Source organism: Tympanuchus pallidicinctus, unplaced genomic scaffold, assembly GCF_026119805.1.
Source record: "Tympanuchus pallidicinctus isolate F22 unplaced genomic scaffold, pur_lepc_1.0 scaffold22, whole genome shotgun sequence".
In the NCBI taxonomy this organism is placed as follows: Eukaryota; Metazoa; Chordata; class Aves; order Galliformes; family Phasianidae; genus Tympanuchus; species Tympanuchus pallidicinctus.
In genome coordinates this window covers 3,550,380-3,565,594 of record NW_026294739.1, presented here as the reverse complement: position 1 = coordinate 3,565,594, position 15,215 = coordinate 3,550,380, and the positions used below count along the sequence as shown (strand labels likewise).

The following is a 15,215-nucleotide window of genomic DNA, read 5'->3' as shown; positions in this document are numbered from 1 at the left end:
CCTTCTCCTTCTCCTTCTCCTTCTCCTTCTCCTTCTCCTTCTCCTTCTCCTTCTCCTTCTCCTTCTCCACCCCCGGACCACCGAGGCAGTTAAGAGCATCCCATCCCATTCGGGCTTCCTTTAACCGAAGTACAGATCAGGAGGGAGAGTGCAGACAGCAGGGGCAGAGGGAAGCATTCGGGCCCGAGCTGCAGCCCAGGTGCAGCCTTGCAATCGCTTCTGCAGGAGAGACAAAGACGGGGGGTGGGGGGAAATTATGTGATGTTAAAAAACTTTATTTTAAAGGAGACATTAAGCTTACAGAAGTCTCTGAGAGATATTACTTATTTCTGCTTATTAGTGATAATAGCCCAGTAAATTTGCTATTGAGTGTATCAAAGGCATTCAAAGCGACTTTGGAACATCAAAAAGATTGCGAGGCTGATTTTACGGTTTCCTTCCAGGCCCGACCTCCCGGCTACATGCCGGGATTGTAGCGTTTAACGGTGAGCACCGATCGGCCCCGCTCCGTTCCGCCGCCCGCCCCGACGGCCGCGCCGCCCCGACCCACGCGTGAGGCTCAGGGGGTCGGTGAAGAGGCAGCGAGAAAAGGAGTGAGGGGGTGGGGAGAGACGCATCCCACGCTGTTCAGGCGACAAAACAAAAATGAATTTTAAAACGGGGGGGAAAAAAATCCAAAGTGCTGAAAATTTCGCCTTAGCGAGCTGCGTGCGGCGCGGTCCGCTCCGCGGGAGCGCAGGGGACGGAGCGTGCGCTGCTCCCACCTCGCGGAGCGGCATCCCCTGCCCTGCCGGCCTTTGATGTGCTGTAATTGAGCCTTTCTCCTTCAGCCCTTCATTTCGCCTTCCCCGCTTCTCTCTCCTCTGTTCCAGTTGGGGTGTTCTATATAAACATCAAAAGGACAACGCAGCATCCCTCCCTCCCTCCCCCCCCTCCGCCCTCCTCACTTTTTTTTTTTTTTTTTTTTGGTATTAGGACAAATAGCGAAATGCTTCATTTACTCATTGTGAGCTACAGACGAAATAAGGCGCGGGGTCTGTGCAGGTCCGCACGGCAACACGCAAACATGTGTACGCTCAAAGCCCGGCATTAAATCCCGGTTGATCCCAATTTAAAGCGGAGAGCGAGGGAGAGGGAAGCGGCTCTTTGAGTGTGAGAGAGAAAGAGGGGCCGAGATGAGGAGCTGGTAATTATTGAAATATAAGGATGAGATTAATTCAAAGGAAACAAACTATGGAAACAATTGGAGCCGAGTGAAAAGCAAAACCCAGATTAGAATTTGCTCGTGGTTTGTTGTCTGTCTGCTTTCTTTCCTCCTCCCCACCCATTGTCACAGTGCAAGGCAATGGGATTTGCACACTTGAGGTGTAATAGCATTACTGCATTAATTAAAATTTTCATTTCACGTCCAGATTGTTTACTTATCTGCTGGAAACATATGTCGGGAGAAGTTGAGATTCTGGATTCTGCTCCGCTGCCCAAGGTGCAGCGCAGTACAGGGGGGGAGAGGATGGCTTCAGATTTTTTTTTCTCGCCGCATCCTCCAGCCTTATCTCGGCGCTGTAAATTATAAGGAGACTCCATTGAACTGAATATGAAGATTATATTTGCGAGCGACGCGTCCTAAAGCGGCCCCGGTCCCGCTTGGAAATGAACCGCTCCGCTTCTTGCCCAGCTCCGTGCCCACCCCCGGGGCCGGGTGGGGGGGACCACCATCCTTCACCCACCCGCCTCGTCCCGGAGAGTGGGGACTGCCGTCCCCGGGGTGTCCCACACACGGGAACAGCCGTCCGAAACAACGAGACATCCATCCCCAGGCTGTGCTTTCCGAAGCGGATCCCCCCTCCCCAAAACTACCCCCGAAAGGGCCGGGGGAGGGCTGGGGTGGGGGTGTGGTGATGGGCACGGTGTGGGTCGGTGCTCCCTTTCGGAGAGCTGGGCGGCCGCCGGGGCCGAGCCGTCGGGGCGGGCGCTGCACGGGGCAGAGCGAAGAGAGAGGCCCGAGCAGATGCAGCTCCCCCCTCTTCTATTTTATTTCCTTTTTTTTTTTTTTTTTTTTTTTTTTTTTTTTTTTTTTTAAGAGGAGCAATTTTTTTTTTTTTAATTTGACTTTTTATTATTATTTTTTAATTTTTTTTTTTAAATTTTTTAATTTTTTTTTTTTTTTTTTTTTTTTTTTTTTTTTTTTTTTTTTTTTTAAGAGACCCCTGAGAAGGCGGCGAGGTGCCGTCCTCTCCGCCGGGTCTATCTGTAATTGAATCTAGGTCAGTTATTCTAAAGCATGGGAGAGGCTGATTCCCTCTTTCTGACATCAGCCCGGAATTTGGGGGGAGGAGAGGGGGGTCTTGCAATTTCATTTAAAATGTAATGGTGGATGAACTGATAAGCAAATAGGGGGAAAAAAGGCTCTGCTTAAAGGAAAAAAGAAAAAAAAAAAAGAAAAAAAAAAAAGGCATGCTTTTAATATGCTTCCAGATGGGGGGAAAATGATTTACATGGGAGTTTATTTCCTCTTTGCTGATATGAAAGAATTACAGATACAAAACCCACTGATCTATAGAATAAAAAAAAAGAAAAGAAATGTTATTTTCCTGTAAAGGTATCAGTTCATTTATATTCATTTAACCATCCATCCATCAATTCGCTTTCTCTCTCCCTGCACATTCTCTCTGCCTCTGGTAAACCTACCCCACCAATATACTTTTCTGGAATATACAATGAAGTTTCCTTAAAAAAGAGAAAGAAATAATGAGAGATTCAGCCGAAGTAGGGAAAGAGAAGTTCCCCTTCTCCCCCCCTCCCCAATCCCCCAGCTCCTGGTTTACCTTGCAGACTTTGAGGAAATTAGCAATATGAAAGAAAAAAGAAACGTTTAAGTTTGGAAGAAAATGTCTGTATATATCTATAAATAATATATGAGCTATAGATGTTATATATGTGTCTACTGTCTATATATAATATATTCCACGGAGCTTGTGTGCTCAACATGTATGTACCTTGTCTTTACGCTTATATTATATAAATAGTTCATTCTCTCTCTATGTGCGTGCCTATAAAATAAAATATACAGATATTGTACAGCTATTTACAGCATTCATATATCCTAAGTGCACAGACATAGATTGAAACGTACATCCAACCTACCTATGCTGTATTTATGTATGTGCAGTATATACGATGCCCGCTCTGTGCACATGCAAAGGGAGCGTCTCTCTGACCCGCAGCAGAATGTTTGCATTTAAACATAAAATATCATCCTGAATTCCCCACGTGTGTTCCTGTGTGAGTGTGGAGGCGCATCTGACAGCGTAGCAAGAGTGCTGGTGTTTGTGTCCACATGCTGAGCACTCTGTGCACACAGAGAGAGAGCGGGCTAGGGGAAGGCAGGACCAGCCTGGTGCCCTCAGACCTTCCCAATTGAAGAGCTGTGGTTGTATTTTTTTTGTTGTTGTTGTGTTTAGGGTGATGGCTGGGCCTGAGGTAGAAGTTCCTTTATAGGGAGAAGGGCCAAAGAGCAAACCTCTCTCATTTTTGGTAACACGGGCAAGTATTACAACAAATCTACCCTATGTGAGCCCTTCCCCACGGGGCTGGCTCTGATTGGAGGTGGCTCCTTCCTCCCCAAGTCCTCACCCATCAGAATAGCCACGGGGAGGATGAGGCTGTGTGCCCAAAGCAGGAGGCTGTTAAGCCACCATCAGTCATCTCCCGGAGACCTTCGCACAGGCTGGAAGCGAAGGGATCAGCATCACTCTCCTTTGCAGGCTACATGTAGCAGGAAGAGCTATACAAGAAGTTGGCTCTTTATTGAAAGGAATACGTAAACGGAGAGGCAGCTAGATATGGAAATACCTACCTAGGCAGATCAAAACACACACCTTTATCTTCAGCCAGATATTTATATAGATCCTCATATAATTTCTCCCGTGGCTGCCTGTTAGAAGTGCCTCTGACGGCACACGGGGGGTCCCTGCCACTCTTCCAGCAATCCCAGTTATCGATGCATCGCCCACCCTGCAATCAAACAGCACCAAGATGGGCAGCCCTATGGAAGCATTCTCTGCGTGTGCATCCCTGCAACAACACCAGGCTGATCGAAGGCGGAGGCGCCGGGCTCTGTGCTGTAAGTGGCACCCACGGATGTCAGCCCCGCTTCATGTTTGGAACCCACACCTGAATAAATACATAATCATATCACATAGCGTAATTAATAAGAGTAGCACCATGAAGGACTCTTAAAGGAAAGGCTGTTGAAAGAGAGTTCCTGAAGATAATCCTTTTAAAAGGTTTCCTTAAAATGCAGCCGCTAGTGGGAATAAGAGGCAGGTTTAGTTCCAACATCTTAATACCTCTGGGTAGCACCGTTTTAGATCTCATAATGTCTTTCCCTCAGCACTGATTTGACTTCTGATTCGGGACTTGCACGTTTTGGAGGATCTTGCTGCCGTGGTGGTTCTCGCTGAGAAGGTCCCCCAAGGATGTTACCACCAGTAGCCTGCTGGGATCCACTGCTCCATTTCTGCTGGAAATCATACACCCTCCCTGCTCGTAACACCCTTTCCAACCTCACCCTTCTGGAGTTTTGTCTAATGACCCATTCAAGTCGTTTCAGGGTGCTGCTTCGTTTGTGTTTCCCTTATCGTGGATGGCATGACAACCCCCAGCGCTGAAATGGGGCTCGGTTTCTCCCGAGCTCTTTGCTTGGGAATGTCCCCAACTCCATCATGCTCAGGATGGGTCTGCATGGCATTGCCTGCCGGGGTCGGTGAGTAAAAGACTTTTTATTTTGCCTTAAGAAATAATGTCCGTATAAAATGATGCAGAACCACACAGTAAAATGCAGAGCCAGGGGTTAAATGGAAAATAGGCTCTGTTCTGTGCTCCCCAAAACCTTTCTTCCTCACCCCATGAGCTACTTCCCTGGAGATGCTGAGGTCTTCCCTTTTGCTGCTGCTGCTCATCTGGAGCTTCATCCCAACAGCAATCCTGCTGGAAGTCCCAGCAGGACAAGTTGGGATTTGTGCAAATGTCACCAAATTGGCATGGGAATTCTTAGTGAGGGTTTTTGGAGTGAAACGGACACGTCCTCTCCGCAGAAATACTTTAAAAAAATGGAATACAATTAAATCAGATTTGTTGTTGTTGTTATTGTTGCTTCTTTATCCTACGACTGTGGACAGCCCCTTGAACAGCCCCAGTCTGAATGTATCAACCACAGTGTAAGCATCCCATCCCATACCTGTGATGTTTTGGCCTCTGGAAAACCAGCTATCTCCATTTCCAGAGAAGCAGGGAGCAGGCTGTTGTGTTGTGGCAGTGGGTATGTAGGGGAAACCAGCTTGAGGGCAATGTGAAGGGGTTTCAGGGCTGCCCCAGTGGCTGTGCTCACTCAAGGAGGCTGGCACCGGTGAACTTTGCATGTGCCACCAGCCCACCTCCTGCCTGTGAAGGGGAATGGTGAATGATCTCAGGCCTCCTGGAACAGCAGGATCAGGTCTTGGAAGGCTCACGTACTTTCAGCTCTTTCAGCTTTGAAATTGTTGCATAAATGAGAAATATTGCCAGCAGGTTCGGGATGGGAGGCAGCACAGGAGGGCTGCTGTCCCTGGGCCTGGGTGGTGAAGTGTCCATCACTGGCACTGGTGGGATCCTGCATTGTCACAGGCTGAGCTGGGCTTTCTTGCTCCCATCAGTGATGTCCTCTGCACAGTGGGCTATACTTGGGAATCACCACTTGCCCCAGCACTGCTCCCCAGTGTTTTGTCCCTATTCTATCTTTCAGCTGTAGTTCCAATATCAAATAAGGCCTTCATTTCATTTTATTATTTTTTTCCCCCACTAAGATAGGAAACCTCTGATTTAGAGTGGGTATTTAATCACATATGATTTCTCCAAATTTCCATGCAGGAGGTTTTGAAGTTCGCCTCCTTCCTTCCCTGTGAGCCGTTGTCTGGATGACACAGACACATCTTTCCCTTCGCTTCTTCTCCATCCAGCCCAACTCGCATGGAAACTCCCCCTCCAGGCAATGAGAGGAGAACAGGAGCAAATCTTTATCAGAGACTCACCCACAGTAAGTCAAACAGCCAAATACTCTTCTATCTGGAATTAAAACTCTTGAGGCATTCCCTTCCTTTGGAGGCAAACCAGGCGGTGGTGCGACCTCATGTCCTTCTCTTGGATGTGCCACTCCTCTGTGATGGGGTGATTTTGTTTGTTCTCTTTTGGCTATGGAGTTCCAGGGAAGACAAAAACTGAATTTCTAGCAGAATTTATTTTTACAAAAAAAAAAAAAAAAGAAAAAAAACAGAAAAAAAACACATCAACCCCGCGTTGCTTCAAATCCCTGCCAACTTTTTAGCTTTAGCCTTCGTAGCTAAGCCAAAAATAAGGGCACAGAGCAATTTTTCTTCATTCGTAGGTCACCTTGAAGGGTAGATGAGTAACTCTTTTAATGGTATTTCTTATTCTGAGAGGATGTTACTGAGGAATGTAGCAACGACTGAAAATCCCTGTTTCCTTACAGGTCCTCAGTTTTGTCTTAAGGATATGTAAGCATCTGGAAAGATCCCCACTATGGATTTTTATTCCACTGCTGCAACGTAGAGGTACTATGGAGGTTTGGAATGAATATTCTTCTTTACCTCAATTTTGTAAGCACCTCTTGGCACTGTACCTCACACCCACACGTTCAAATAGCAGAGCTGGAGGACATGCCTAGTCGTGGAGGCGTCCTCTTTCCATTGAAATGCAGCCTCTCTTTTTAGCATGGATTAAAAAGTACAAACAAAAAAAAAAAGGATGTCCAGTACAGCATGAGCATTCCAGCAGTGCCAGGAGCACCGATGAGGAATAAAAGCATGAGAGTGAAGGTGCTCCAGTGGTTCCTCCCTCTGGCAGGACAGTGGTTAGGCGCTCATTGGTGTCAACGCCCTTCTCTCTTCTCCATGCCTAAGATGATACATGGAGCCAATGGGGCTACATTGGGACAGGACCCCATGGATCACCTCCTTTGCTGGCACATGGAGAGCAGCTGTTACTGCAAAGGAACTGCCCCGAAGGTCAAGCTCTGCACATGCTTTGTCTTAGTCACAGTGGTTTTCCCAGCCCTAATTGATAAGTGATGAGAAAACCTTCTGCTGTATGCATACCTATGCATATGTATAGATGTGCCCGTAGATGAACATGTGTGTATATAAATGGATCTCTTTAAATTTAAATAGATTTATGCCCAAGGGCAGGAAGGTGGATAAAAGGTCGTTACAAAGAGAGGAGATCCAACACATCTGTGCGCTCTTTTGTGAGGATTAAATCTGTAGTAGGCTGCATTCAGTGCTAATACTCCTATTAATTTCTATTTTTCATTATTGTTTTCACATTTGTCAAGCTTCGATGAAGGGATAATGAAGTAAACGGATGTTAACTGCAAATTAATCATCCCTGTCCTGATAGCGTAACACAAGTTCCTATTCACTTACCTTCATTACTTAGAAATAGCAACACACGTTACATATTCATAGCAGCAAAACCTGCTGGATTCTGCAAGATAGCAAAAAAAAAAAAAAAAAAAGAAAGGAAGAAAAAAAAGAAAGAAAAGACTGGCTTATTTCTAAAGAAAGTATAGATACTCATTGAAAATGCTAGTTTGAACTCCAAGAAAGAGCTGAGAAAGATGAGGGTGTAGCGTTGCAAGGGGAGCTTGTGGGAAACCATGCACAGGTTGGACCTATGGCTGTGTTTAGATATTGAAGGTGAGATGATTTGAAGGTCCCTTTTTTTTTAAAACTGGGGTGTGTTTCTTCTCTTTGGGTGGCAAGAGATAGATGTATTTGGCAATAGAGAGATTTTTTTGCAAACCTCTTTGCTTTGCTTTGGGACTTGGTTTCTCTGAGCCTGGTTTTGTGGTGGTATCGGGTTTTTGAGAGCTTGGAGGCTCCTCGGTACCTGTGTGAATGGGAACTGAGTTGGTGAGACCGTGGGCTCATTGAGGTCCTTCCAAGGGACTAGAAAGGGGCTGGAGGTGGGGATGGAGAGCCTCCAATCCCAATGATGTGTCTGCTCAGGGTGTCTGCTGGAGGCTTCGGGTACACTGCTCTGGGACAGCTGCTCCTGTAGATGAGCTTTTAGCACTCGCTTGTTTTCAGCTTGGACTTTGACTCAGGCAAATGTATGAATTTCTGCTCACGTGTTTTGCTCCCAGTCGGGTGATGTTGGGTTTTATGGTCTTAAAGATATGTGTTTCATGGTAAATGAAGCCATTCCTGGGGGAAGCAGCCACTGTGGGTTCATCTCAGAGATGCTCAGAAAATGCTCCAAGGTTTGCAGGCATCACTGCTTGTCTGGGAGGAGGCATCATACATCATTCGGGCATTTCTTAAAGCGATTTCTCTCAGCTTTTGTCAGTTCCTTTTTATCATATTCCTCTTTGCCAGTCCTTGGTACAGTCCTCCTTCTTTTACTGGTCACTTGAGAATGATGTTGACGCAGCAAGTTTACATACCTATCCCAACTTTACTTTTTGTCTTCCCAAATTGGATTTATCACTGGCCCTTCTTTTTTGAAATGCGATGTTTTCACACCAAAGAGTCATCTAATCATTGTCCAATGACACCTCTCCCAGGATATTGCCTTTCCTGTGATTTCCATCACATGTTTTGAGGCACCAAGTGACATTTTCCTGCATAACTTTCACTCGCCTGTTGTTCTGGAGAAACAGCCAGATCTTCACATCTGCCTGCCTCGTCCTGCCTAGCCTGTGCCTGCATCGGGAGAGCAGCAGACCTCTGTCCACAGACCCACTTTCTGCATCCAGCTTGTCTTGATTTTACCCAGAACCTTCCCACTGTCTCCCCTCCTCTTCTCTCTTCACATTCCCTTCTTTTTTTTTTTTTTTTTTTCCTTCTCAACAGGTGCTGACAGAACAATTTCTTGCTGTAGTTCTGTTGGATTTCAAAGGCCTGGATTTCACTCCTCACCCACCATCTCCGCTACGTGCTCTCCAAGCTGAAACATCTCCATTCATTTAGTAAGCCATAGAAAGAAACAAAGCAGTGGAGAGGGACATAAGTATGCCAGAATTCAGTGCTCTGACAGCACAGTTAACTAACATTGACCTCTGGCTACTTCTGTGGCTGCTGCGTAACGCTTCATACTGAGTGTTTCTTTTGTTTTGTCTCCAGCCCAAGAATTCATTTTTTAATAAGAAAATTCAGAAGTGCCTCTGAAGGGTATGGGCTCATGAGCATCACTGCTGTGTTGCAGACGTGCAAGCTTCACTCGCTCACATGGTCCACGGTCTCCAGCTATTTGGATTAATGAGGGTCCAGTGTAGTCCTTGCTTTCTCCTCTTGCGAGACGCATGCAATAGAGCCTCGGATCTGCCTTTGCCTCTTCAGGCATCTTCTCTGTGCCATCACGTGTGCACGCCGCTGCTTGGAGAGCCTTGGAGAAGAGGAGGAAAGGCTCTCAACATGCTAAGCGAGTGGCTGGTTTACTTTCCTCGTTGCTCCCATGGCTGGAGGAGCAGCACACTTCATGTGCCTGCCTCCAGTCCCTGGAGTCAGCTGTTAAATCCGGCACTAGCTGTTTGTTCTTGAAAGTCAGCCCTGCCTTGCTGCCTTTCGTGGGCCCTCTTCTGCTTTATATCTGTCCTTTTACCCAGGGGTTCCCTTGGTTGCCAAACTGCCTCTTCCCGTTTTCCTTTCGCCCCAATACCCACCTCTCCTGCAGGTGGGTTTTCTAGTTGCACACATCTTGGAGCCCCAAGCTTTCTGCCTAGCTGCCTCCCATCTCCTCTGTTGCCCGTGACTTGCTCCCTTTTCCCAGGACAAAAGGGAATCCCCATTTCTTGGCACAGATAACCAATTTGCTCCATCTCCAGCTATTGAAGAACAGAAAAGGAATTTGTTTCACCTGTGCTTGAGGGCTGAAGGGTGGTGAGTGCTCCTCCTAGTGAGGTCCCTTGCTCTCTCAGGGCAGTGGGGGGTGTGCTGGGACTCTCTGTTCTCAGATCTGAGCCCCACAATGAGAACTGATGCATGACACAAGCCATTGCACTTCTACTTGCTCCTTTGCTTGGCCTGGCTGGGTGCTGATTCCTCTGGCTACCCTGGAGCACCTTTATTTCACTTTGACCTTCACAAAGCCAGCAGTGCTTCGTCTGGGAAGGAGGAAGAAGTTCATCAAGACCCACATCTCTGTGCTCTTTCATGAGCTTGTCCAACCAAAGTAGCAGGGACCTGTGCCCCTTCCCACCCTGGGACTGGGATTAGGATGCAGTGGGTGCTGCTGCCAGAGATGTGCAAATCTGACCTTCCTGAAGTGTTTAGGATCCTAAATCACACGGGCTTATCAAAAAATAAAATCCAGGCTCTCAAGTGTCTCAAGCAGTTAAGCTCATTTTGTGGAGAGATGTGAGATATTTCTAAATGGAATCAGGAATGGAGGAAGCAGCTGGGTACGTTTTAATTCTAATTTTTCCTATATATCAAGCGTTAAATTAACAAGTGAGGGAGAACACTACCGAGGAGCTATCTGCTGTTTAGACAGGCATATCAGGATAAAATTACTCTGTGCTTGCCCGTGGTTTGTCTGGATACTCCTGGAACTGCACCAGTAAAGAGTATAATTGCACTGCTCTTCGAGGCTTCGGGTCTGTGCTGCGAATCCTCCCTGCCTTCTGACTACGCAAGGCTTGCTTGATGACGTGAGGTAATTATTCCCTGTAGGCAATTTCTAGCGAGGCAGGGCACAAAGCTCCTCAGAGGATGTGCTATCAGGAGAAAAGGGAGAATGGCTCAAGCAAAGGATTAATATTTTTAGCTGCAAAGACGGTTGGCTCGGATGTTTGTTGGAGAGAGGCTTTCCTTGCTGTGTTTCAGTGTGTGTTCCTAATTGGCACAGGAAAGACACTGCAGTTTAGAATATGATGCCTACTTCTGAATGACAGATATAATTCACAAACTACCTCGATATCATCAGCACTTTTTAAAGCATTATTTTTATTTTACAGTAGCGAGGATAAGGATCAATGCCATCGTTTTCAAATTAGAGCAAATGAGTTTAAAACCAGAGCCCTCCCCAGCATTGGTTGCCACAGGATATTGGGCACTGAGGGCTTTGGGTTAGTTCACATCCACATACATCACCTCAATGGAGCACCACAGGCACAGCTGGCTGTACCTTGTTGGTGCACTTTGAGTACTCGTGTCCCTGCATTCATATTGACTTTCACTGAAGCTCAGACATAAAATGCTTCGGTGCACCGAATATGATATTTTTTCTCAATCCAAGTCCCAGGAGAACTCACTCCAGGCATCCCCACTCAATGAAATATTGTCTCTGCCGCCAGGGAAAGCAATCTCTTGAGAAACAAGGCTGGATGTAGAGGAACGGATCATTTCCCAGCAACCTTTTGGTATTGTCAAACCTTCAATCTTTTGGCGATTTTTGGACTTGGTGACTACATCGAAATGGCCTTGGGCACTAAATGCTTCATTTCAATCAACATTTGTTATTATTCCACTTGCATATCTCAGATCATTTAGTGATCATTGTTCCCATTTTATAGATGGAATTGCTGTGTTGCCAATAGATACCTGGACAGCCTTGGAAGCGGGTGAAAGTCTGCTCTGGGTTGCTGAATTCTTTTTGCAATGCCTAAAGGATGCATGTGTGCATATGCCCTGACATTTGTTATTCAGGTTGGTAGATGTAGCAGAAATGCTGAGTCATGGCCTGAAGCAGTGACTGAGCACCTGGTGGCAGGCAGGGCCAACCCAGGGGAGCTCAGGTGCATGCAATGTTCTTGAGTGACTGGAAGGGCGGAACAGGATCCAGACCTTCCCAGACCTCATTTAAGGGTTGGCAGTGGAAGTGAGGGCATCTTGCTGGAGATACTTGCCTTCCTGAGGCCTTCTGAAGGTAAGCAGTTTGTGGTGTTTTTTTTGTTTTTTTTTTTAAATTATTATTATTATTTCCCCCCCCCCCCCCCCCCCTTCCTGCTTTGTTTCTGCACTCATGACTGCTGCACTTGGGCTTATCCTTGCTGCAGCCTGGGACTCTGCTACTTTGCTGTCATTACTGTGTTTTCCCACCATGTTGTAGAGTTACAGTAGGTTGTCACTTATTTTCCTCCTTTCTAAGGTCTTCTGAAAGTGAAGATGGTGGCTGCTGATGGGACGCACAGCTCTTTTCCTTGCTCCTGTTTCGGTGCAGTATCTAGTACTTACCAGGGCCGTGCTGGTCCTTAAGCCAGGAGCATCAGGGGCAGCCTCTAAGCTTGTGGTTGATGAATACTGTGACAATTAACACAAGAGACACAATAGACAGGCAAGAAAAGACAGGATTGGTTTAAATTCCTGGCTTACTCCTCGTGAGGTGGTAAGCTTATTTAGTGTCACATCAAACTCCAAATGGCCATTAGAGCTTTAGAGCTCATGAGATCATCGTTTTGTTGCTGTCTCCCCCAGGTCGTCCTTGAACTCGTTTGTTCACAGCTCCCAGTTGCAAAATCTCATAGGCAGACACAAATGTTTTCAGGAGGAAAAGCCCAGCTTTTATAGGCCAAACTTGGATTTTAATTATAAAACCTTAACTTCTGTAAGTTCCTATCCATCTAAAAGGATGCCAACATGCCTGCTCCTTATGGAAGGGTGAGTTGGGGCTGCCCTCTGCTCTTGCTCAGAAGGACTTCTCCTTTGAAGGGGAAGAAGCCTCAGAGACCACATTTGTCTGCAGTCAGCAACATCTTCTGAATGAACTAGAAGCTGATACATAAATCTAATCCACAAGTAAGTAGTGGGAGGGCACAATTATGCAGTAGGCAAATGAAAGGTTATCACTTACAGCCTGCTTCTGATTTTATTTTATTATTTTCCAGCGCGTTCCTCCAAAATCCCACATCCTGGACTGTATCCCACCAGTACTTGTTTTCCTTTCTCTTCCCAGAATGTTTCCATGCGCTATGGAGTCTCAAAGAAAGTAGCAGCAGGAAGCTTAGATTCCATTTCCCGCTCTGTAATGAAGCTGTCTTGCTAGCAGACTTTATATGACAGCATCCTGGTATTCATTGTAATGCTGGGGAGGTAGCAGCATCCCTTGGTAAGGATGTTACACTTTCTATCAGTGCTGGCCTCCCTGAAGCTGCAGCTGCAAATGTTTAACTTTTCCTTGGTATCTTCACTGATGTCCTTGGTTTCAGCCTTTTGATAGACTTATGGCTGGAAATGAGAATGTATTCTTTATGTCTTTCCAGCTCTTCAAGAAACCAGCACCTACCGAAGAGGACAGGACTGGAGATGCTGCCAGAAGAGCCACAAAAGCGTGATGCAAGCTGTATCCTCTTGCTGGGCTTTGGGAATTGCTTTCAGCTGGTTTTGTGCCACTCAGGCTGTTCCTGGTTAACAGAAAGCAGGAGGAGTGCCCTTTTGCCCAAGGTCTGATTTCCCAGGGGCTGCTGAGGTGCTAGCTGATTTTTATTATTTCTTTTTTTCCCCCTTGTTGCTGCACAGCTACCTGCATTCCAGTGTAAGTGCATGAGGATGTCAGCAACAGTCTGTATGCTGAAGGTGTATCAGTGTAATACATGAGATGGTTCTTTTTCCCCATCTCCTCCACCTCTGTGGGCTCCAGGATGCTGCCTGAGTTCCCCTTTGGACTCCAGAGTCCCATTGAGATCGTGTCTGCCATGTTTATGTGCCATTCTAATGCTGGTTATTGCAGCGTAAGTGCTTTTTAATGCACAGCATTACAGCAGGTGCATGCTGTACTCTCCCTTACCAAATGGCTGTCTGGAGGGATGTAATTCCAGCTTCTGCCTCAGCACGCCGTTATTTACAAGTGTGGTTACATGGCTTGTGCCACCTCTGAGCTTAATTTAGTTAATTTGGCACATGGTGTGAGAGAATCACCTTTGCAGAATGAGTGCTGTGATTCCCAGCTGGCTCAAGGATCCTGTAACTGCATCCCAGAGGTGACAGGACTTCAGAAGAGCATTCAGAGTGCAGTGGTGTCAGTAACATGAAGTCCCATCCCTCCTACATGTAAAAGTAGAGCAGGACACATGCAATGTGTGTCTTGGGGTGGCCAGGTCTGTGGTAGCACCTTGGCCATTGACAGAGTGCTTTGCTGTCTGGCCCCACAAACACTTTTGGCTATGGATTTGCAGATGTAGTTGTAGAATAAAATAAAGATCCATCTCATACTGGACTGGTTCCTATAGCCATGGACTGTTTCAGTGTGAAATTCTGCAGGGAGAGAGAGGTCGGCTGGAAGCAATACACCTAACAAAGGTATTCTGTGCTGATTTTTCAGAGGGAATGATCTATTCTGATGATGTTTACTAGATCATGTGTACCTCTTGCCCTCGGGAGCCTTCGTTGGTGTTGCTATCGGTACTGAGTGAGGAACTGCAGTGAAGTGCCATCCGTGCATCCAGTGTGTTGAGAAGACTCTGGTGTGGTGCAATGAGGAAGCAGGAGCTGATGAGTTTTAGCATGAGGATTCTCAGGGAACTTCTCCTGGATTGGTTGTAAGAGACAGCTCTTGTATAAGTGTCTAAGTGCTCCATAAGTTGCTGCTTGTGGCACTTCCCTGGCCCAGATTTGGTTGATGGGGGAGGGAAGAGGCTTGCCTGGCCTCCAGAGGCAGAGCTCAATTTCTGTGTCCTGGAGCAACATCTCTGGCTTCTATGTTGAAGGGTTCTTCCTGGAGAGATGTAGGAGCACTGTGTAGAAAGCAGCAAGACATACGTGGCCCTTGCAGTCTGAAAATGACTTGCCACAATAACTAATGTTGCAGGCACTGAAAAGGAGCTTCAGATACCTGGAAAGGAGAAATTCAGTGCAAAGAGAGCTCATTCCCAGGTCCTCCTCCCATCCAGAGGATCCTAAAAGCTCAGGGGGTGACTTCCAGGGGTTACCTACTGGTCCTGGCTTCCCCAGGAGCTACTTGAGATGGTTCAGAGTCAACAGACATTACCCCCTTTGCCAGGGTCAGTGGTTTCAGGGTCAGTTGCTGCTCATAGACCACCTTGTCCAGGTGGCAAGTGGGAATTTGGGCTGCTGCAGTGCAAGAGCTGGAAGATATAAAAACAAACAAACAAAACAGGTGTAAATAATATGTAAGTTTAATAGGCTAAAAGATCAGGAATTGTGCTTCAGTGAAAAGAAATTCCACTGATTACTTTTCTGTATCTATCCATGCTATCACTTCCC

General features: G+C 46.6%; 1 long non-coding RNA gene across 4 annotated transcripts in view; it reads left to right on the top strand.

The window, feature by feature from the left end:
• Positions 1 to 14,592, top strand: part of LOC128082163 (uncharacterized) — a 100,681-nt gene extending 86,089 nt beyond the window's left edge. Inside the window, exons 2-5 of one of the 4 annotated variants that reach the window (XR_008207569.1) lie at positions 12,145 to 12,210; positions 12,624 to 12,791; positions 13,256 to 13,436; positions 14,314 to 14,592. This is a non-coding gene — a long non-coding RNA (uncharacterized LOC128082163). Of the gene's footprint in view, positions 1 to 12,144; positions 12,211 to 12,623; positions 12,796 to 12,880; positions 13,102 to 13,255; positions 14,284 to 14,313 lie in introns of those variants that run through there. The other 3 variants (XR_008207571.1, XR_008207570.1, XR_008207568.1) reach the window with 3 other exon arrangements.
• Positions 14,593 to 15,215: the final 623 nt, after the last annotated feature.